Raw genomic sequence first — 23,141 nt, 5'->3', positions numbered from 1 at the left:
GGTTTTCCAGCTTCCTACAGAGCAGAGTGTGGTCTACAGAATCGAAAGCTTTGGAGTGGTCAAGAAGTGTTAAGAAGGCAATGTAACTTTCATCCACTCGCTCACGAATTTCTTCTGTCACAGATAATAGTGCCGTTGTACAGCTCCGCTTTGACCTGAAACCGGACTGACTATCTGACAGGAGCTTGTATTCATGTACATACGATACGATTTGCCCATGTAGAATACGTTCAACGACCTTAGAGAGGAAAGGGAGTATGGCTATTGGTCGATACTCATTATTTTGTTTACGGATTGGAATAACTTTTGCAGCTTTCCAGTATATTGGGAAGACACCGGTCGTCAAAATTGAGTTGACCAAGTAAGTAATGTGGGGAAGGATTTTGGGAAGAATGACTTTTAAAAACTTTGAACATATACCATCAAGCCCCATTGCGTTAGACTTCACAGAAAGTATGGCTTGGATAACATCACAATTATCGACACAAATAAACTCGAAAGGGCTAGTGTCAACATTAACACGCACGGAGTAGTTATCAATACACACATTGTCGGCTGAGTTTGGTAGTCTTACAAAAGTATTATTTATTTCGTTGATGTCGACATCAGGGGGATGAGACAGGTCACTTTTGGACTTACCAATTCCTATTTGTTTGATTTTGTTCCACTTTTCCTTTGTATTCAAAGCAGAACTAAACTTAAACTTAAAATAATTTGCCTTGGCCAGCCTTATGGCTTTGTTTGCAATAAGCCGAGCTGTTTTAAATCAGCTATGCGCTTCGACTGTTTTGTACCTTTTCCACCGTGAGTAGGCTTGGTTACGAAGGTGGATAAGGTGTTTTAATGTAGCATTGAACCAAGGGCTATTCTTGTATTTAAGTGTTTTTATTTTTAGTGGAACGTGATCATCGAATAACTTATTTATATTATCCTGCAGAAACTTTGTCTGGTCATCAACCGATGTTAACGTACGAATCAAGCTCCATTCAACCGACTCAACGGACTCAGCAAGGGAATAATAATCTATACTTCTGTAATCGCGATACGCGAACGAACTTGGCCTACATGATGTTTGGAAGTTGTAGTTTAGGAATATCAGGTCGTGTTTTGAGAAGCAGGAGGCGGATAGTTGCGTGTAGTGAATCATTTTATGAAGATCATTGACAAAAAATAAATCTAATAGAGAAGAGTTAGTATTTGTGAAATTCGTTGGTATAGCACAGTTTGTGGGAAAAAGTCCCAGAGATTCCATGTTTTGTTTTAAAGTGGCATCCACCAGTAGGTTACTATTAAAATCTCCAGCGATGATAATATTGTCATAGTCTAATAGTAACGATTGAAGAAATTCGATAAACGCGGAAAAATCTATTAGTCGATTCGGTCTATATGCACAGCCGATAAGAAGCCTACTATTATTATCAGAAAACATATGAACAAACACATATTCCACAGGATCACCTGGACTAGAACAACAACACAATTTACAGGACACACTACTTTTTACATATATCGCAACACCACCACCATGACCACTTCTATCAACTCTGAAAAGTTGGTAGCCATTTATCTTCACCATATCATTTCTATGAAACGAAGAAAACCATGTTTCTGAAACACATATGACATCAATATCGGAGCCTTCTGACAGAAACCTCAACTCGTCAAGCTTTTTATAAAGGCTTTGCGCATTGATATGAATAACTTTCAGCCCGTTGGCTTTTTTACTGACTATGCGCAACAAAGTAGATAGACAGTCTTTGGGACTCGGGGACTCATTATCGCAGACCAACATTATAAAAATAATTAAGTGAATGATTTACACTGAATTTGGCTAACAACATAATTAATGATTTTGTGATGTTGTAGGTGGAGAAAAAGACAGAGAAGGAATAGATTAGAAGAGAGCAAAGAGAAATATTTATTAGCAGGGGGCTGTTAGTTAAGCCTTTGGTGGCCCTCCAGGGCGTTGTTCGCAACCGGCGTGACGTCTTCACGAAAGGAAGTATTCCACAACCTTTATAAGTTATTTTTCGATTCTGCACTTGTTCCGTTTTTTAGATGTGGCAGCACAGATTTGTAATGTCATAAAATATATATACGTATAAGTTTTACTGTTTCATGGTAATCCATTAAAAGTCATTTGCAATTTAGAGTTTATTACAATAATACGTTTTATTCATTGTCATGCCAAAAACTAACTGAACTTATATTCTAAAGTGCCTACTTAAAAACCCTGCACCTTAGTCTTGAAGGCAGCCAAAGCGACACAGACGCTTGCGTTCTTAATCGCTGGCAGCGTTGAGCTGCACCTGCTAGCGTGAGAATGGATATTCGCTGACACAGGCCAAATTGCTGTTTCATAGTACTGCTCATGTTATACAATCGTTGTGGCTTATCCGTCAGCGTGAGAATGGATATTCGCTGACACAGGCCATGCGCGGACAGAATTATTGAGAAGCATTCGCTTGTGTTAACTGATATTCGCTGATACAGGCCATGCGCGCAAATTGTTGTTTCATAGCACCGCTCATGTTACGCAATCGTTGTGGCTATCCGTCAGCGTGAGAATGGATATTCGCTGACACAGGCCATGCGCGGACAGAATTATTGAGAAGCATTAGCTTGTGTTAACTCCTCCCCTTCTAAGTGAAGGCCGTCCACGGACTTCTTAAAGTTATCAATGACATGCTGAAGGTCTTGGCATTGGCGTCTTTTCCTTCTCCTCTGCCATATTTTAACTAGAGTGTAACAAACGATAATCAATATAATGCTAGCGAAGCCTGATATTGTTGGCCCCGTCATAGTTCTTGATTCAATTTTTGCGATAAAGCGCAGATTTTCCATACTTATCCTGTGAAGGTATGGAAGACTCAATACTTCTTGATGGTTGGTGATATTAAGGAGAACGGTCGCCGCTGGCCCTGGTAATTTCTTTAACATGCCGTTTCGGTTTACAAAGTTAGATCCGTTAACGTAAACTTCATCGTCGAAGGAAAGTAAATAAGTTCCCCTTATTGTTTTTTCGGAGTCTTCGCCAGTTTTAATCAAAGCGGTGTTATCGTTTATAATGATAATGCCATCGTCAACCACAGTAATAGGTTCAAGGTTGCTAGGGCAAGTACTGCAGTGAGCAACATTATTCGAATACAGCTGTTGTGCGCATGTGGGATGCTGCAATCTTTTGCAAAAAGTTGTTGTGAGTGTTGTGTTGCAGTTCCCAATCGCCAAATTTTGATTCCCACAGTCAGCAACGTTGTTGTTGTTCCCAAGGTGCAGGATAGTTCCATTGTGTTGAACAGGGAAAATAATAATTTTCTTACAAACTAATGTAGGTTTAGGATACTTTATTATGAAATGCAGAAGGCTCCCATCTAAAAGGGCTTTGATATATGATTCCTCCATTAGGTCAGTAATTGTTGTATTTGTAGAGCGTGCCTCAAAAATATTTTTTACATCTTCCGAGTTTAGCATCAGGGGATTTATGATTCCTATCTTTGCAAGGGTTATGGTTGAAATTAAAGTCTCGATTTCGGTTATAAGGATTCTATTTCGTGCAAGCAGCGTTTCGTACAAATGATGAGTATCGATCTGTACAGCCTTTGCGTTTTTAATAATTTTGTTAACTGTTTCCGTTAGCTGGTTTAATTTTTCCTGTATCCTTGTGTTTATTTCTATCTGATGTCCCTCTGATTCTATTAGCTCTTGCTGCCGAAATTTTAAGTTTTCAAAGTCTTCGAAGTCGGGTGTTCCTGCAATCACCTTTAGAGCAGTACCTAAAATGTTAATACTCCTAGCCTGTCTATGGTGAATGTCCAGTGTTGTTAAAAGAACTTTTATGTGTGAAATATCTGAGTCGAGTAGCATTCTCATATGGGATAAGGGGAAATGCGTTGTTAGTCCTTTCGTTTCTTCTGCTATTTCTTTATATACCGTAAGATTGGTGCTATGCTTAAGATAGCCGAAGTGTGTCCAAACTATTACGTCGCCATCCTGGATCGGTATATAATCGGAAGTCGAGTAGTCCGTCAATTTTGCTATTGCCGTTTGGATGGAGAGCATCATAATGGGGATCCTGAAAGATGGGGGAAAATAACCTTCTTTTAATTTACCTTATAATATTGAAAGATATTCCACGGTTTTCATCTCAGGTTGTCCTTATGGACCACCCTCCCTTTTATGAGAACCGTGGTTCCTAGATCTGCCTCAACCCTTTCTTCGACATATAAAGGGGACAGTTTATTTCCCAGTCGTCTATTCGTCTTTACTAGTACGCGTTCCCCTACGTCGAACACCCTATTCTGTCTGGAAGGATTATTTCTTTCCAATTGTGCTTGTTGTGCTTTCGTTATTTTCATGGTTATCTCATTTTTCATGTCGGTTGGTGTAGCGTGAACTATATCAATCGGTTTTTCATTGGTCACCGAATGAATCGTTCGGTTGTATTCAATTGTTGCCAGTAATATAAGGTCTGTCGTCTCGCAGATTTTTCTGTCCAATTTCAGACATCTGGCTATCTCCAAAAGTGTACTATGGAGGCGTTCAACCTGCCCATTCGAGGTGCTATGAAGAGGTGGCGCGTTGACGATGTCAACATTGAAGCTATTTTTTAGTAACGAGGTTATCGTTTCAGAATTTAAAGAGGCCTCGTTATCACAATAAACAGTCTTTGTCCCTGGGAATATATTCATTAGTTGAATAATTGGGTATTTTATATCTGAGATTGTTCGAGATGGTATAGGCTGTACCACAGCAAATTTCGAAAACTTGTCGAGACATGTCAAAAAGTATTTTTTATCTGTTGAGAATATGTCAATGTGCAAAATTTCTCCGGTATAGGATGGGACCGGTGTTACACCATTCTCCTGCTTTCGTGGGTGCCTATCGTATTTGGCCTTACTGCAGATCTTACAATTCGCGACCACTTCGTTTGCCAGTTTGGTCATTTTTGGGAAGTAATAATCACGAAGGATTTGCTTGACATTCTCCTGGGCAGCTCTGTGAGCTCGATTATGTTCGGCAAGAACAATCTCCCTCTGTTCGTCTTTATTTACAATGTCGGTCACCATATTTTTACAGTGCCAGAACTTTGTTGCCGGAAAGCACCTTATAAGTTCATGTTGTATGCTGGCCAGTATTGGCAAAGCGCAATGTATGGCGTTTACCACATTTGGGTTCACAGCTGTTTTAATTTCTTCAATGAGATTATCTTTATTTATGAATTGAATAACATGACGAGTTTTCTCGCCGAAATATATAAAATTCCGTTTTAGGTTCAAGTTGGCTTCCTCCAAAACAATTTGGTTTCGGAAACAATTTAGCGGTTTTTCGGATGCTTCCACCGTATAAGATAGCGATATTTCGCTATGAACTGTAGCTAAATCTGATTGACCTTCCTCTTCTAGAGTTTGGATGTTCTGTCGTGACAGAGCATCGGCAACATGGTTTTCTCTACCGGGTTTGTAAAAGATTTGAGCGTTGTGCTCGTCGATAAACGCTTTCCATCGTTTAATTTTCGCATTTGGGTTTCGGTCTGAAACCGCAAATGTCAGTGGCTGATGATCTGTAAAAATATTTAAATTCTTTACGCCATAGAGATAATTTCTAAGACTTTTTAAGGCCCAGACTATCGCGAGTAGCTCGCGCTCGTTAGTTGCTAAGTTTTGTTCACGATCTTTCAGAGTTCGTGAAATAAAGGTAATTGGCTTACCGTCCTGTGAGAGCACTGCCCCCAAACCCAAAGACGAGGCATCCGTCGTTAGATCAAATGGCCTCCTGAAATCTGGGTAGAGTAACATGACGTCCTCTGATGTAAGGACCTCTTTTAATTTATTAAAAGCTTGTGATTGTTTTTCGTCTAATTCCACTTTTATTTTTTTTGATTGAGTGGCACTAACCTTGCCATTGTCTCCTTTCGAATGAATCGTTCGGTTGTATTCAATTGTTGCCAGTAATATAAGGTCTGTCGTCTCGCAGATTTTTCTGTCCAATTTCAGACATCTGGCTATCTCCAAAAGTGTACTATGGAGGCGTTCAACCTGCCCATTCGAGGTGCTATGAAGAGGTGGCGCGTTGACGATGTCAACATTGAAGCTATTTTTTAGTAACGAGGTTATCGTTTCAGAATTTAAAGAGGCCTTGTTATCACAATAAACAGTCTTTGTCCCTGGGAATATATTCATTAGTTGAATAATTGGGTATTTTATATCTGAGATTGTTCGATATGGTATAGGCTGTACCACAGCAAATTTCGAAAACTTGTCGAGACATGTCAAAAAGTATTTTTTATCTGTTGAGAATATGTCAATTTGCAAAATTTCTCCGGTATAGGATGGGACCGGTGTTACACCATTCTCCTGCTTTCGTGGGTGCCTATCGTATTTGGCCTTACTGCAGATCTTACAATTCGCGACCACTTCGTTTGCCAGTTTGGTCATTTTTGGGAAGTAATAATCACGAAGGATTTGCTTGACATTCTCCTGGGCAGCTCTGTGAGCTCGATTATGTTCGGCAAGAACAATCTCCCTCTGTTCGTCTTTATTTACAATGTCGGTCACCATATTTTTACAGTGCCAGAACTTTGTTGCCGGAAAGCACCTTATAAGTTCATGTTGTATGCTGGCCAGTATTGGCAAAGCGCAATGTATGGCGTTTACCACATTTGGGTTCACAGCTGTTTTAATTTCTTCAATGAGATTATCTTTATTTATGAATTGAATAACATGACGAGTTTTCTCGCCGAAATATATAAAATTCCGTTTTAGGTTCAAGTTGGCTTCCTCCAAAACAATTTGGTTTCGGAAACAATTTAGCGGTTTTTCGGATGCTTCCACCGTATAAGATAGCGATATTTCGCTATGAACTGTAGCTAAATCTGATTGACCTTCCTCTTCTAGAGTTTGGATGTTCTGTCGTGACAGAGCATCGGCAACATGGTTTTCTCTACCGGGTTTGTAAAAGATTTGAGCGTTGTGCTCGTCGATAAACGCTTTCCATCGTTTAATTTTCGCATTTGGGTTTCGGTCTGAAACCGCAAATGTCAGTGGCTGATGATCTGTAAAAATATTTAAATTCTTTACGCCATAGAGATAATTTCTAAGACTTTTTAAGGCCCAGACTATCGCGAGTAGCTCGCGCTCGTTAGTTGCTAAGTTTTGTTCACGATCTTTCAGAGTTCGTGAAATAAAGGTAATTGGCTTACCGTCCTGTGAGAGCACTGCCCCCAAACCCAAAGACGAGGCATCCGTCGTTAGATCAAATGGCCTCCTGAAATCTGGGTAGAGTAACATGACGTCCTCTGATGTAAGGACCTCTTTTAATTTATTAAAAGCTTGTGATTGTTTTTCGTCTAATTCCACTTTTATTTTTTTTGATTGAGTGGCACTAACCTTGCCATTGTCTCCTTTCAGCATATCCGTTAGTGGTTTCGCTATTGAAGCGAAATCCTTTATAAAGCAACGGTAATAGCTTGCCAGACCCAGAAATGATCTAACGTTGAAAAGAGTGGAGGGTTTCTCATATTTGTGAATAGCATCTATCTTGCTAGGGCTTGTTTTAATGCCTCCTCTAGATACTACGAAGCCCAAGTATTCAACGTCCTCTTGAAAAAATTGCGATTTTTCGCGAGAAACCCTCATATTAGCCTCAAGTAACCTTTTTAAGACCCACTCAATATGTTCGACATGCTCCTCCTCGGTTTCTGAAAATATAATAACGTCATCGACGTAAACGTAGCAGTATTTCCCTATTTGTTCCCTTAGTACGTCGTCGATCGCCCTTTGAAAAATGCTGGGTGCATTCTTCAGACCGAAGGGAAGCCTGCAGAACTCATATTTCCCATTACTTACTGAGAAAGCGGTCTTTTCCCTATCGGATTCCGCCAACGTCATTTGATGAAATCCTGATTTTAGGTCAAGCGTTGTAAAATACCTGGCCTTTCCTAGATTTGATAGTATAACCGTTACGTTCGGGATGGGATATTTGTCGTCGATAGTTTTTTTGTTCAGTTTTCTGAAGTCTATGACAAGTCGTTTTTTTACATTTCCTTGTGCGTCCGTTCCTTTTTTATCAACAACCCAGATTGGGTTGTTATATGGTGACCGAGACGGTCTGATGATACCGTTCTTCAGTAAATCGCGAATTTCAGTATTCACGAATTCTGCTACGCCCATAGGATAGGGGTATAGCTTGGAATAAACCGGATCGTCACTCTCGGTTCGAATAGTGGCGACTATGTTTGTGTTAAATGGGAGTGCCTCGTTGGGGTCAGAGAAAACTTTCAATAAATTTTTTACCATTCTTTGAAATTTCACCCTCACAATTTCAGGAACCTCTATGTCCTCTACTCGTGTGAAATTTACATTAGCACACTTTAAAAATTTTATACCCTCTGAACCAACATTGGTTATTATTTTTTTTTGACTTTAAATCTATAGTCGTGTCTGCCTGCGTAAGCAAATCCAGACCTATTATTCCGTCGAACGTTGAAAGAGAAGGAAGAATAAAGAAGGTACTATTTATGTTAAAAAGGTTTATCGCGCATTTTTCTTTAATGTTAGTAAAACCATGAATTGATTTTACCAAGAAAGACTTTTCGACCGGTGTAATGTGCCTAAGGAATTTTAAGCGTTTTATATAATTTTTAGATGCACCCGTATCTATTAGTAATTTTATTTTCTTCCCTGCAACTATTCTTTCAATGAACGGTAGCAGGGAGTTCTGTCTAAAAAATTTATCTGGTCGGGATCGTTAAGGTCGCCCTCGATTGCTGATGTTTCCGCGTTTGCCACATCGCTATAGGTGGAATCTTCCAGATTAGAAGTGGAATTTCCGCTTGAAAGGCAGTTTATTCGTTGTTGCTTTGGTCCTGTAAATTTTCCAGAGCCATTGTTTGGCCTTTTCACTGCCTGCGGATATTTTTGATTTGGATTACTTTGGTATCGATAAGAGCCAGTGTTTTCCTGCCTTGCAGTAGGTTGACGGAAGCGTTGTGACGTGTCGACATCCATCGGTTCTACCTTATCCAGTTTCTGGGGACTCTTGTTGTTGAAGTCCCGAGTTCTGTTAAAGTAAGGGTTTTTTGAGTGATACATATCGTTTGTTTGGTATCTTCCCCCTGTAACTTTCTCCCCAGATTGTGGTTTTGAGTCTAGCTTTTGTGTCTTATCTTCTAGGCTCCTGGCATAGGTGCTTGCGAATCGGTATCTCTCATGGTTCGATTCAACCTCCTGTGCCAGTGCTAAGGCCGAAGGCAGATCTTTAGGCCGGGCTGAGAATAGTACATCGCTAAGCGGTTTCTGGGTCCATGATATAAATACGCGCAATGCGTCCAATCTGTATTTCTCATTAAGTGAAGCAGCTATTGACTTTTCGTAAGTCATTATGGTTTTGTTGGTCAGAAGCGTCAATTTCTTCTCTACTTCGTCGTAGTATTGGAGAAGAGATAAATTTCCCTGGCGGAGGGTTGACATTTCTTGCTCGATCAAGTAAATTGGTCGTTTATCGGAATAACTAAAGTCAAGGCGGTTAATTATCGCTTTGAAGTTCAAAACGGTGTTAAATGAGGACAAAACCATGTCGGCTGGACCCTTTACTTTATTTCTAATGATGGCGACAGCTTGGAAATGTTTGCTGCTGCCTTCGTATTCCTGAAAAACTTTGTAGGCGGTGTGTGCTGCCTGTCTCCATGATACGTAGTTTTCTTGTTTACCATCGAAATCTGGTAGAGATTTAACGATGTCAAGGGGTTCCTCACATTTGGAACCTGGGACAATTTGTGCTTCAGAATATGTTTCTATTGTGGGTGCACTAATGCTAACGTCGTTTAGACGCTGGTTTATGGTCGCCAGTCTCTGTTCGAAACTTTCTCTTTGCACTGAAAGTGCATGAGCCACTGCAGTGTCGACAAGAGCTTTCAATTGATCTGCTTCTATAGCCATTTTTCGGTCCTCAGTCGTTACCCTATTATTCGTCCACCAATTATCCTGACCACTGTTACGCTGTCTTCTGTTTACCACTATGTTCTCAAATAGCCGATCTAATTCTTGGTCACTCATAGGCCTACAGCACAACTGAAACAGGTTACCTGATTTTATTCCAATAAATTTGGTCCACAACACATCTAATTCTACCTCAACCCGAGCAAAGATTTACAGATAATTTGATGCTTTAAAAGAAAATTTCATTTTTTTTTTTTTTTTTTTTTTTTTTTTTTTAAAGGGTCGTATTTAAAAAAAAAATTTTAATAAACACAAGTTTTTTGTTTATAAACATTGATAACACTATAAACATTGACACAGATTTCTTTGTTTGGCAACACTCTACTTACATCTGTTTTACAACTATTGGTAATACTCTCTTCATCTTATGCTTGGTTTTGTTTTCTGCTCCACTTAATTTAAAATAAAAATGATAAAAATGTTTGTTGATACTGCTGCTTGGTGTTATCCGTTTTTTCTCCCGTTGTTGAGCGCCAGTTTTACTGTTTCATGGTAATCCATTAAAAGTCATTTGCAATTTAGAGTTTATTATAATAATACGTTTTATTCATTGTCATGCCAAAAACTAACTGAACTTACATTCTAAAGTGCCTACTTAAAAACCCTGCACCTTAGTCTTGAAGGCAGCCAAAGCGACACAGACGCTTGCGTTCTTAATCGCTGCCAGCGTTGAGCTGCACCTGCTAGCGTGAGAATGGATATTCGCTGACACAGGCCAAATTGCTGTTTCATAGTACTGCTCATGTTATACAATCGTTGTGGCTTATCCGTCAGCGTGAGAATGGATATTCGCTGACACAGGCCATGCGCGGACAGAATTATTGAGAAGCATTCGCTTGTGTTAACTGATATTCGCTGATACAGGCCATGCGCGCAAATTGTTGTTTCATAGCACTGCTCATGTTACGCAATCGTTGTGGCTATCCGTCAGCGTGAGAATGGATATTCGCTGACACAGGCCATGCGCGGACAGAATTATTGAGAAGCATTAGCTTGTGTTAACTTATACACATATAAAAGTTGTATAGAAATTTGCAAACTAACAACAAATAACTTTTAAATTATAAGTTTGCGCACTTTAAAATATATATATTTGTGATCGGGAGAACTCCCTCTTTCATTTGATACCAAGTTAAACCCCGAACTCGGGGGGCGCTAAACTAAATTGCTGCCAAGATAAGCACTGTTGCCATTAACCATTTTGCATGCATGCTTATGGAAAGATCAAAATTTTCCAATTTAATTTTTAATGTGGTAAAATGCTGGAATTAATATTAAATAACTATAAACAGATTACATATTTATAATCTGCAGTTTTACATAATTATTTCGAATTATTTTCACAAATTTTCACACTTTAATTAGGTATTTTTGCATAAAACTGCAAACGGTCAAAATTAGCGCACAAAAGTTTACTTGGCAACTCTGTCTAGTGAGAGCGATCAGCTGACACGTTCTTACGGAAAAAATCAAAATTGTTTTGATTTCTAAGTTCCGGGCTACGTACGTACGGGCGTTGCACGTCGGTGAGTTTTCGATTACACTGCACACTCATAAGATAGGTCGTGTCAGCTGACACGTTTTTGGTACGTTCGTGAGTAACCGCCGCATTACATAGAACGCGTTCCCGGATTAGCACGCTATCTCAATATTTTTGCTTCAATTAGCAGCCATCATCCGGTGGCAAAGAGCCTGAGCCAGATAAATAATTTTGCATGTAAGGCGAGGTGCACACGAGGCTACGCGTCATAGCCGCTGCAGGCGAAATTTGTACGCTTTGATGCCGAACACATGTATTTGAATGGAGAGCTGCATACGAGGCGTCAGCTGCATGAAAGCGACAAAGCATGAAATTTTCGTGTAGCTAAGCGTACAGCAATGTTGGTCGATGAGCGTACGTACGCTTGTAAAAAAGGAAGAACAAAATATTTGTTTACATTTTTTTGTATGCAAATTTGTGTAATTAGTTAAAAAATGTTACTTTAGTTAATAAAAGTGCCTGAAAGGTATATTAACAAAGCGAAAAAGAGTATTAAACACCACAACAGCTTGGTTAGACATTGTTGAAGCGTTTAAAAGGCTAAAAAGTGTTGGAAACTAGAAATCACCCTTTTCTCTAGTCCGCGGTGGTTTAAAATTGCCTTTTATAATTTACAAAGGCACGGGGATGCAAACAGCGTTTAATACCTATTTTCCTTTGGTTTCGGGGACGGATATAGCTGAAGAAATTAAATTTTTTATTTTTTTCAATAATTGTTTGCTTTTTGTAGCGACGCTCGAGAGTAGTTTCGTGTGCAGATCTTGAGGCGTAGAGAAATTGTAGCTATATGAAATATCTTGTACGCGTCTATGACGCGTAGCCTCGTGTGCACCTTGCCTAAATGCAACATCAACGATTTGAGCCAGATAAATCCAGATAGAAGTCTGGTTCAATTTGTGAGTCAGATAATTTGTTAATTTGGTAATAGTCTAGTTGAGGGGTCGACTGCTAATACGCTACCAAAAATATCAAGAGAGGTGTCAAAAGACGCGTATTAATCTCGAGAACAATAATCCGAAGGCGGCAAAGAAAAACTTTGTCTCTGTCCCGAGATATTTGCAGTTGAAGTTGGCGATTTTCAGGTGGTTGTTGTTGTGTTAGTACCCCCAAAAAAATTTGTCCATCACCGTGGCGGTAGCCACTAACTAAACTATTGTTACGAATATTAGCAAAACCAAGGAGTGCTGCCGTCTCTAAGCCGATGCTAAGCAGTGACGTGAATGCACATCAATAATTCAATCATTATGTATCTACATAAACGAAACAATAACTGCGTCTACACATATGTACCATGTACGTATACGAGCAGCGGAGAGTCAATGAACTAACACATGCATATATCTGAGATACTCCTATAAGTATGCAATGAGAAAAACTATAAAATTGTGCAATTGTAGTTACAGCTGAGGAGTTTGAGAGCTACTGGACTAGTAGATTATGAAAGCGCCTAGAAGATGTATAAAATTGTACAATTTTAGTTATAGCTGAGAAGTTTGAGAACTCATGGACAATGCTAGTAGATTCTAGAAGATGCGAACTAGGAAACCAGAGAGTATAAAACGCCGCAGATGTAGAGGCGCTGTAATTCAGTTTGATTTGAGTTGTCAAGCAGTTACGACTAAGACGATATCTAGTGAGCAATAGCAGTATTATTTTGAAAGTCAGTTTCATTTATGCTATCAGTTTGGTTATTAAGCTATTCGTTGCACAGTTTGAGTGTTATTGTGAAGTATCAAGCAAATTTGGTACACTATTACCGTTAATTGGTTGTCTTTAGTTTGGCAACACTGCCTTTAATAAACCTACTTTTTCAAAAAGGTAATAGTCTAGTTGAGGGGTCGACTGCTAATACGCTACCAAAAATATCGAGAGAGGTGTCAAAAGACGCGTATTAATCTCGAGAACAATAATCCGAAGGCGGAAAAGAAAAACTTTGTCTCTGTCTGGAGATATTTGCAGTTGAAGTTGGCGATTTTGGTGGTTGTTGTTGTGTTTGTACCCCCCAAAAAAATTGTGCATCACCGTGGCGGTAGCCACAGTTATACCACACACCCGGACTTGGCATGGCGTAGCCCAAGGTTATTTTTTATAAGGCGGCCAAAGGCCGCCAACGCAGAAAGGTGTTATGCGCAAAAATACTATGGATTCCACCCCCGGTTTCGGAGGTACCCGCGGGTCTTTCATCGGTTTTTCGTTAATATCTTTTGAACGAGTTAAAATTTCCGCCTTCGGATTATTAATACTGATGTCAAGACGCGTCGTTTGACACCTCTCTGGCGTATTAGCAGTCGACCCCTCAACTAGACTATTACCTTCAAAAATAGATGTCGCTGCTTAGCCTTTCGCCGTATGAGTTGAATGAAAAACAGCGGCGACATCTGCCTATCACATTTCACGTGTGCGAAAATATCACGACATCTGCTTCTCAAGTCTCTTAATGATCCAGAGCATTCCCGTGAGAATTGAGCGTGAGCCGGAGCTGTAAAACTCATTGGATGACAGCAAACCTTTCACGCCATCTTTCCCTACAAGACGGAGGTAACCAGTTCACCAACACATTCAAAGCTTTTTTCGCTCTCCACTAACACATCGACGTTTCATGCTGTCATCGAAATGACAGTTCATTAATTATTCCGGAAAACATTGAAACGCAAAAAAATATAAATTGTTTACAACGAAAAATATGTTGTGCTTTTAGTTGTGACATGTGACGGAAATTAAAAATTTTGTTGCAGAGAACACCTTTTTGCGTTGGCGACCTTCGCCCAAAATAACATTAAGTTAATTTGAGTTGTGACATGTGACGGAAATTAAAGATATTGCTGCAGAGACCATCTTTTTGCGTTGGCGGCCTGCGCCCAAAATAATATTAAGGGTAACGTTTTACAAGACGGTACACCACCTAATTTAAAAATATAAAATATTAATAAAAACGGAGCTCGAGGCGCGCCTTTTGATTCCACGTTTGATAATTTTTGATAAAAATTGGGTTGTGCACCGTCTTTTAAATCGTTACCATATTAGGTTGTATAGAATCGACGGGATGGCCTACAAGGTTTTATGTCAACTAAATCGCTCCCGATATGGTCGGGCTAGTACCTTAATGGTTCCCGGAACGTACCCGCTACAACAACAACAACATTATTTACTTTCTGATTTTCATTCATACGTATGTGCATTTTCAAATAATAAAAAAAAAGTTATATTATTCTATTAGATAGCATCTCCGCCGGGTTGCGATTCAGCTCAGAATATGCCAAAATCAGAGGAAATCTACAAAAACAAGGTACTTTACAAGCAACATGCTTTGGAATACGGTACCAAACTGGTTGGATGTGTTTCTCTAAAAAAGGGTGGAACTACGCATCTTGGTTTTCCAGTATTTGCTTCGGTAATTTATATTGATTTGTAGTGATTAAAAATTGCAATAGTAGATAATGTAATGTGAATTAAAACTGAATAGGTAGCCGGAGCAAAAAAGGCAACTGATCGGCATGCAACTGTTATTTATGTGGTGCCACCGGGAGCTGCTTCTGCTATCCTAGTAGCATTAGAAGCAGAAATTTCTTTGATTTTTTGCATCACCAAAGGTGTGCCATAACATGATAGGGTTCGCGTTAAGCACGCTCTCTTAAGGCAAAAAAAATCGCGTCTAGTCAGGCCCGATTGTCCAGGAATCATCGCACCAGAAAGGGTAAGTGAATTGGCTACCATATTAAATATATAAGCAAAATGTATGAATTTTTTAGTGATAATTTGTCATGCTTTTGTTGATAATCAACTGAAGAATGCAGATACGACAGAGTTCGAAGTTCATGTGAAAACCAATTAATTTTTTTAATTAGCGTTTGGAGAGAACAATACATATATATGTATGCATAGAACTGCATAGAAGGGGAGGAAAAATTCATTATAATCAGTAGATTTGCAAGATTTTTGTCATTTTCCCTGCATCGCAGTTGTCATTACATTGCGTTAAGAGAGGACATCAACACCTTACTACCCACATCCAGTTAAAATTATTGTAAATTTTGCTCTTTTCATCACTGTTTTAAAACGTGGAAAATTATATATCGAGCATTCCATTGAGAATGGTACATTTTAGCAGACTTTCGCATTGCCGGCATTATTAATATTCAATCCCTAGAAGGTTTAATGTAGTCATATCAATAGTTCCCGAGATGGTGGGGCTAGTACCACAATGGTGCTTGTTACCGGAACGTAGATAGATAGATCATTTATTGAGGATTGCACAGTGACTTGCACATCTCCTTCACAGCACCTCATCCTGGCCGACTTCCTTGATGAACCCCAGCAGTGTTCTTTGCTTGAGGGATTAAATGTGGGAATGCTCTGGCCATGGTGAGCCCATAAACTTAGCCCTACGTCTTGAAATTGCGCCGTAATCTAGAAGGATATGGTCCACCGTCTGCTGATCTATCACATCTGTATGTGTTGTTCGATACTATACCCAGCTTTTGCATGTGACTGTTCAGTCTACAGTGTCTTGTAAGAATAGACGTTGGGGTTCTTAGGTAATCTTTTTGAGAGGCCTATTAATGCCCTATATCGAGTTGTGCTGTAACCCCCTAACAGTAACTTAGATTGACTCAGGCCTGGCATATTGCGCCAGTGTTCTCTCTTTTCCCTCCCTTCTGCTAATAAATGCCCCTGTGGGCCAAATTGCAGGAACGGCTCGGGATCGATGGGTCATGCAGTTGCTGCCTCTCTCCGTGTTGTCCGCCTGCTGTTGTAGTAGTAGCAGTGCTTCGCCCCATCCAATAGGTGCGACCGATCACAAATTGTCATCAATGTCCTCTAACGGGAGTCCAAAGAAACTTTCTGTTTGAACACGGGTGGGCCATAATGAGAGGAGTGTTAGAGGCGTTGGTTCCACAATACAGTTAAAGAGATGGTTGGTGACATGTGAGGACACATTACAAGCAGGACAATGTTTTGTATGTCGGGGTTGATTCTGGATAGGTAAGAGTTTAACCTGTTACGTTATCCAGCTCGAAGTTAAGCTAGAGTGACTACTCTCGTTTCCCTAGGGAGAGTGCGTTCCTCCTCTGCTAGTTTTGTTCTTTGAGTACAGGAATCACCGGCATAGAGGTCCGACGCCTGTTTGTGGAGTTCACTGAAGACATGCTTGTGTTTTTTAGCTTCATACGGCTGTGTTCTCAGGTGCCGTATTTCCTCATAATGTAATGAGGCCGTGAACAGCAAGAGCCACAAATATTTATAAAAGTTACGAGGACGCTGGATTTTGGAATCTAGCCCAGAGCAACCTGTCCGATGCAACCATCCCTTGCACGTGAAACACTGACAAGAGTATTAATTTTTTTATTTTAATTTATTTATTATTACGGCTGTTTAGGCCTAAAACTTAAACTACTAAGTACAATTCATTGTTATAATCACTTATTTCTATTGAATATGCTGTTGGAATGCCATGTGATTCCGATCAGCATATTTACTAGCGTGACAGAGGGACGAGTCTGGGAGCCACTCATTAAAGGAAGGTTGAAAAGGACGCGTTTCCAATCCTCCAGTGCTCCCAGCTTAAGGCAACAAAATTTGGAACTTATATTTTTCAATTATATTTGTATTTTAAGCTGTCGGAATGTATTAGTCTCCGATCAACACAGCTAAACATGTCTTTCGATGTTGGAAATTGAAAATGACGTGTATCCAATCACCCCTCAACTTTTTTTAGTAAAGACGCTGTCGGAATGCATGAAGATTCCGGTCAGCACAGCTCAACATATAATGGGAGGTTGAAAAGGGCGTGTTTCCAATCCCCCCTGCTCCAACTTTTGTTTGGCCTTATTTTCGTTATTTTTGTTACACATTATATAATTTTATTGTTATATTAATGCTGTCGGAATGCGAGTGATGCCGATCAGCAACAGTAAATATCATCTGGAAATACCGAATTCTGGCGGCCACCGTGGTGTGATGGTAGCGTGCTCCGCCTATCACACCGTATCCCCTGGGTTCAAATCCCGGGCAAAGCAACATCAAAATTTTAGAAATAAGATTTTTCAATTAGAAGAAAATTTTTCTAAGCGGGGTCGCCCCTTGGCAGTGTTTGGCAAGCGCTCCGATTGTATTTCTGCCATGAAAAGCTCTCAGTGAAAACTCATCTGCCTTGCAGATGCCGTTCGGAGTCGGCATAAAACATGTAGGTCCCGTCCGGCCAATTTGTAGGGAAAAATCAAGAGGAGCACGACGCAAATTGGAAGAGAAGCTCGGCCTTAGATCCCTTCGGAGGTTATCGCGCCTTACATTTATTTTATTTTTAATATTACCATTCCCTTTTCGCGCTCCAGTATCGGATATATCATGTAAAAAATAAGAGGACAAAAACTTTATCTTATTGGAAGGGTTTTACAATGCTCCAATAAATTTTTTTTTTAAAGTATTGAAGTTATTATTACTTTTTCTGTGATTAGGAAGTTCATTGAAATATTTCAGGCCCTTATATATATGACCGTCCTAAAAAGATTCTTTTCCGGCAAACGCAGCAAACCCATTTCTCAGTACTGGGGTCAGGAGAAGGACCCGGATTGGGGTCGATACCTTCCCGGAAGAGGAGAGTATGGCGCAGACCCGCTGCAAGGATCTGCTGGGAGGATGACAATTTGTGGGAGGGACGCAATAAATTAAACACTGAGTCCGCCTGCTCATTACCCCCTACTCCCCTGTGGCATAGGACCCAGGGCAACAGTACTACGTTGTGTGCTCCTAATTGATTTAGCTTTTATGCGCACTGAAGGACCAGTGCTGACTTTATTTCGAACGCCGCAAATGCCTTTAGTGGGGCCTGACTGAGTATGGCAATTGTTTCATTGGGGTATCAGCGCTGAAGGTTCAGCTTAGCGCACTAACTTATGGCGAATACTTCCGCTCGAAAATGCTCGGATGTGCTTTTAGAGTTACTGATATTTTGGTTCTGGGTCCGAAAACTCTGGCGCCAATTCCCTCTGGCGTCTTCGAGCCATCTATGTACCATACGATCTTGAGCCTAGTAATACATTGCACCCGCCTATACCTATACAGCCGTACCAAGAGACGGAGCAGCCCATTACATATTGGCACAACCGGAGCACTGCTGGACATCCATCCTATATGAAAGCTATGCATTCAAAAGTGTTTGTACCAGTGGCTGGTGCACACCGAACTGAACCAATGTATGCTATATTGAGGCCTGCACAAATACCAAGCTATGTTTATGTAAATAATATTACTGCTAATGTCAATTTGCGGAACACCACACTACCTACATGGCGATGTAGCCACCGATCAGGTTGTTGTAAGAGATTAATTAAAATATGTTATTCATAAACACTGATTCTTATATTTTCATTATCATTAAATTGTAGACTAGACTCATGACGGGTATTCTTACTGGACACTGCCTTCTGGCGTCACATGCCTTTAAATTAGGCTTGGTCAGTGATAGCAGATGTAGGAAGTGCGGGTTGGAGGAAGAAACGATCGATTTCATTCTGTGCTCGTGCCTTGTGCTTGCCGGGCTAAGACTCCAGCTGACAGATGTCAGATCTAGAAGCAGCAAGTGGCTTAAGTTCTAGGAAGCCGCTAACCCGCTGGAGCCATGAGAAGCGTGAGTGCACTTTGGGTGTCCCAAGACAAGTTCCGTACCTGCTCCGAATAATTTGTAGCTATTTAAGCGACAAAGTACTCCCTTTTCATACAGATGAGGGACTAAGAAAGCACAACACTACGGGCGGTGTCCCTCAGGGATCTGTTCTAGGTCCAACTCTTTGGAATGCGATGTATGGCGGGGTGCTAGAAATCGACCTTCCCGGAGGCACGGAAATTGTCGGCTATGCAGATGATATTGTCGTAGTAGCAGTGGCCAAGAAACTTGATCTGCTCCAAGCATTATGTAATGACGCCGTGGGAGGAATAAAGGAGTGGTTGACGAACACGGGGCTGGAGATGGCTAGCAATAAGACAGAAGTGGTTCTGATGAGCTCAAAGCGGACTGTGGATGAGTTGGTCCTAACCATAGGAGATTATCAAATAAATTCAAAGCCCTCCTTGAAATATCTAGGAGTAATCATTGACTCAAAACTAACTTTTAGGGAGCACTTCAGGGCGGTGTGGGACAAAGTTTCTAGAGTTAGTGGAACCCTAACGCGAATAATGCCCAACATCGGCGGCCCAAGCGAAGCTACCCGTCAGCTATTATCCAACGTAACCAGCTCTATAATATTATATGCAGCACCAGTATGGCACAGATCTAAAATGGTCCACCAAAAAGATATACTAGCAGCCTACCGCATTACTGCTATACGAATAGCATGTGCTGTTCCGACGACGCGATCCATGTTTTATCCAGGAAAATCCCAGTAGATCTACTTTCAGGTGAAATGGCCGATCTGTATGCCATTGGATTCAGCCGACCATCTGAAGATGCTAAGAAAAGCGCAAGGTCACGAACAATAGTTAGGTGGCGAGAACGGTGGGAAGATTCGAGAAAAGAGCGCTAGACTCTCATGCTAGTCCGGAATATAGCGGAATGGTACGAGCGAAAACACGGCAAACTAAATTACCATCTCACACAGATATTGAGCGGGCACGGTGGCTTCAAGGAATATCTACATAAGCGTGGGATAGAGGAGGATCCTTTCTGTCCAAGCTGTCCGTCCGAATTGGAAAGCGCAGAACATGTAATATTTCACTGCCCTCGTTTTCACGGCGAAAGACTGTCTGTAAACAGAGTTTTTGGAGAGGAACCTTCCATTAGGAATTTAGTTCCACGAATTTGCGGACAAATAGATTGTTGGATTGCTGTGAGCAAGATGGCCTTTATAGTAATGACGAAATTAATGATGCATGCCGAAAGGGAGCGCAGAGAAATGCGCATACGAAGTAGTGGCGACTAAATCGCCTTTGAAGTTACTTTACCAGGTCCTGATTCTAGTTATCTGAAATTTCTCTTGTGTCTTTGGAAAAGAGCTATGTGTGGAGCCCTATTTATGGAACACTTTTCGGCTTATATTAAAAACTTTTAATCTATTCTTACTGATATGAGTTTCTTTTTCATTCTAGGTAATTTGATTTTGACGATGTGAGGATAGAAATATCCCAAATATTCCAGCTGTGGCTGTAAGAACATACATTTGCTCAAATTAGAAGAAAACTGCACGGTTGAGCACATCCAGTATCTACGTTTATACAAGGAGGAACACCACACTACTTTCACGGGGATGTAGCCACCGATAACGTTGTTGTAAGAGCTTATTTTAAATATGTTATTCATAAACACTGATTCTAATATTTTGTTTTGGTTTTTACTTTAGAGTCAACCTGTTATATAAGCGATGTCAGCTATGCCTGTAACTTAAGCGCCTTCAGATGTAATAGTTACCGCGGACGCGGTCACAGGAGTAGTTCACTACGTGGGGATTACACTAATCAAGGACTTTCAATATCGGAAGGTTTTCCAGCACCATAACACACCAACAATATGTGCAATCACCCGAATAAATTGTACAACAAACGTTAACACCACATCATCAGCCAGCAGCAACAACAAGAATCGCAACAAGTTGAAACTTCTAATCAATTAATGACTAGTGAACCACTATCCTGCACTCCAGGATGTAGCCGCCAATCACGTTGTTGTAAGAGCTTACTTTAAACATGTTATTCATTAACACTGATTCTAATATTTTGTTTTGGTTTTTACTTTAGAGTCAACCGGTTATGTAAGCGATGTCAACTATGCCTGTAACTTAAGGGCCTTCAAATGTAATAGTTACCGGGGACGCGGCCGTGGGAGTAGTTCACTACGTGGAGATTACACTAATCAACGACTTTCAATATCGGAAGGCTTTCCAGCACCATAACAACACCAACAATAAATTTTGTACAACAGACGTTAACACCACATCAGCAGCCAGCAGCAACAACAAGAATCGCAACAAGTTGAAACTTCTAATCAATTAATGACAAGTGAACCACCAACATATTCGCAATATGCGCATCCATCAACAGCAACATATGTCGCCTACTTTGCAACACAAAATCCAATGCTTCATCCAGCGTCAGCTGCATAAAAAGCCACTGGTACATCGTTATATGTAAATTATTATTATTATTATCGTCTAGAGAAGCTAGAACATTTACAATTTAAAAATTGTTGGATTTTCATACAGCTACACGAAGCTTCAACAAATTATTGGACCATGAGATTTCTCATATGCCCAATAGTCAGTATTTAAAATGTAAATTATGCCATTGGGACTAAAGCACATTCAAGTATGAATTTTAGTATACATGCACAACACGCTGAAACAATTGATGTAACAACGAAAAGTCTAGAATTAACTGTTTGTCCATATTGTAATCAAGAACTTGCATCACAATGGTACCTACGCAAACACAGGAACATGAGAAAACAATGGATGAAAGAACATCTTTTTTCGAATGTGGTGAAGAATTTAGAACAAATACAAGTTTACGTGTGCATGTTTATGAAAAGTTTGCTCGTTGTACACTACAAGATCTGAACGGAAATATCCTCAGAGTATGGTTACACCTATGTGGCATCTACAAGTTATTTATAATGACGAAATGAATTACAGTGCTTATTTGGATTCTGGTGATGCTCCTGACATGCTGCCTATATTCCGCTACGTCTGATCTTACTATACCTACCAAACTAATATGACTCTGTAAACTGATAATGAGCAACACCACCACCGCATGAATAGTGTATTTATATAGTTTATGAATATAAAAATGCAAATATGTAAATATTACTAGAATAATAGGACATGATTTTAAATGTAAAAACTATTTTAAACATGCATTATTTATGAATTAAATATTATTTAAACAAAAAGGACGCGTTTCATTCATATAAAAAGCGAATTGACAGAAGGTAACCGATACGGGTAACCGATAGGTCAGTTACCCGTGTTGTTGTTGTTGCATATGTTTTGGTTAGCGATAACGAAAACATAACTGATGAAGTAACTTAAAAATGTAAATAACATCGAGCGAGAAGGAATGTCGAAAACACAATAGGTAAGAGCGAGAAAGCGAGTCACACGTACACTATTTTGAGAGAGCGCATGCGTTACCTTTTTCACGACAGCAATGTAAAAGTCATTAAGACGATAATTGGTGAACAAGTTATTGGTGACGATTAAGTAATCGATTAGGGAACGGATACCTGTCTTGTAGGGTTGTAGGTAGACAGTACCGTAAAGGTAAGGCCACATTAGGCTGCACTACGCAGCACTGCACTGCACTACAAAATATTCTTTGCATATATTCTTATGAGGCAATTCACACCTAGCGTCAGCAGCACTGCGCGACCTGGCACAGCGCGGCAAATTTGATCAACTAGGCAAAAAAGCCGCGTTGGGAAGTGTCGCGCAGTGCTGCTGCCGCTAGGTGTGAATTGCTTCATAAGAATACATGCAAAGAATTTTGCACCATCTTTTTTCAATCTGGGCAAAAGGGTGTGGAACTCTCCTTCCTCATATCTTGAGGATGAGATGTCTTGGACCTATAGCCACGACCTTTTTCTTTTCCTTTCCTCTTCGCACAAAAACGAAATAACT

At 40.2% G+C, this 23,141-nt stretch overlaps 1 long non-coding RNA gene across 2 annotated transcripts; it reads left to right on the top strand.

Annotated features, from left to right (window-relative positions):
- The first annotated feature begins 14,079 nt into the window (after positions 1-14,079).
- On the top strand, positions 14,080-22,414 carry LOC137253911 (uncharacterized). Of its 2 annotated transcripts, none has more exons than XR_010953920.1 (6): positions 14,080-14,410; positions 14,753-14,926; positions 14,999-15,229; positions 20,617-20,797; positions 20,868-21,191; positions 21,262-22,414. It is a non-coding gene; the product is annotated as an uncharacterized lncRNA (long non-coding RNA). The 2 variants fall into 2 exon arrangements; XR_010953921.1 differs by having other exon boundaries at positions 14,080-14,590.
- The last annotated feature ends 727 nt before the right edge of the window (positions 22,415-23,141 follow it).

This window comes from Eurosta solidaginis, chromosome 5 (genome assembly GCF_040869045.1).
Source record: "Eurosta solidaginis isolate ZX-2024a chromosome 5, ASM4086904v1, whole genome shotgun sequence".
Lineage (NCBI taxonomy): Eukaryota > Metazoa > Arthropoda > Insecta > Diptera > Tephritidae > Eurosta > Eurosta solidaginis.
The sequence above is the reverse complement of the archived record's forward strand: the minus strand, read 5'-3'. Positions and strand labels throughout refer to the sequence as shown.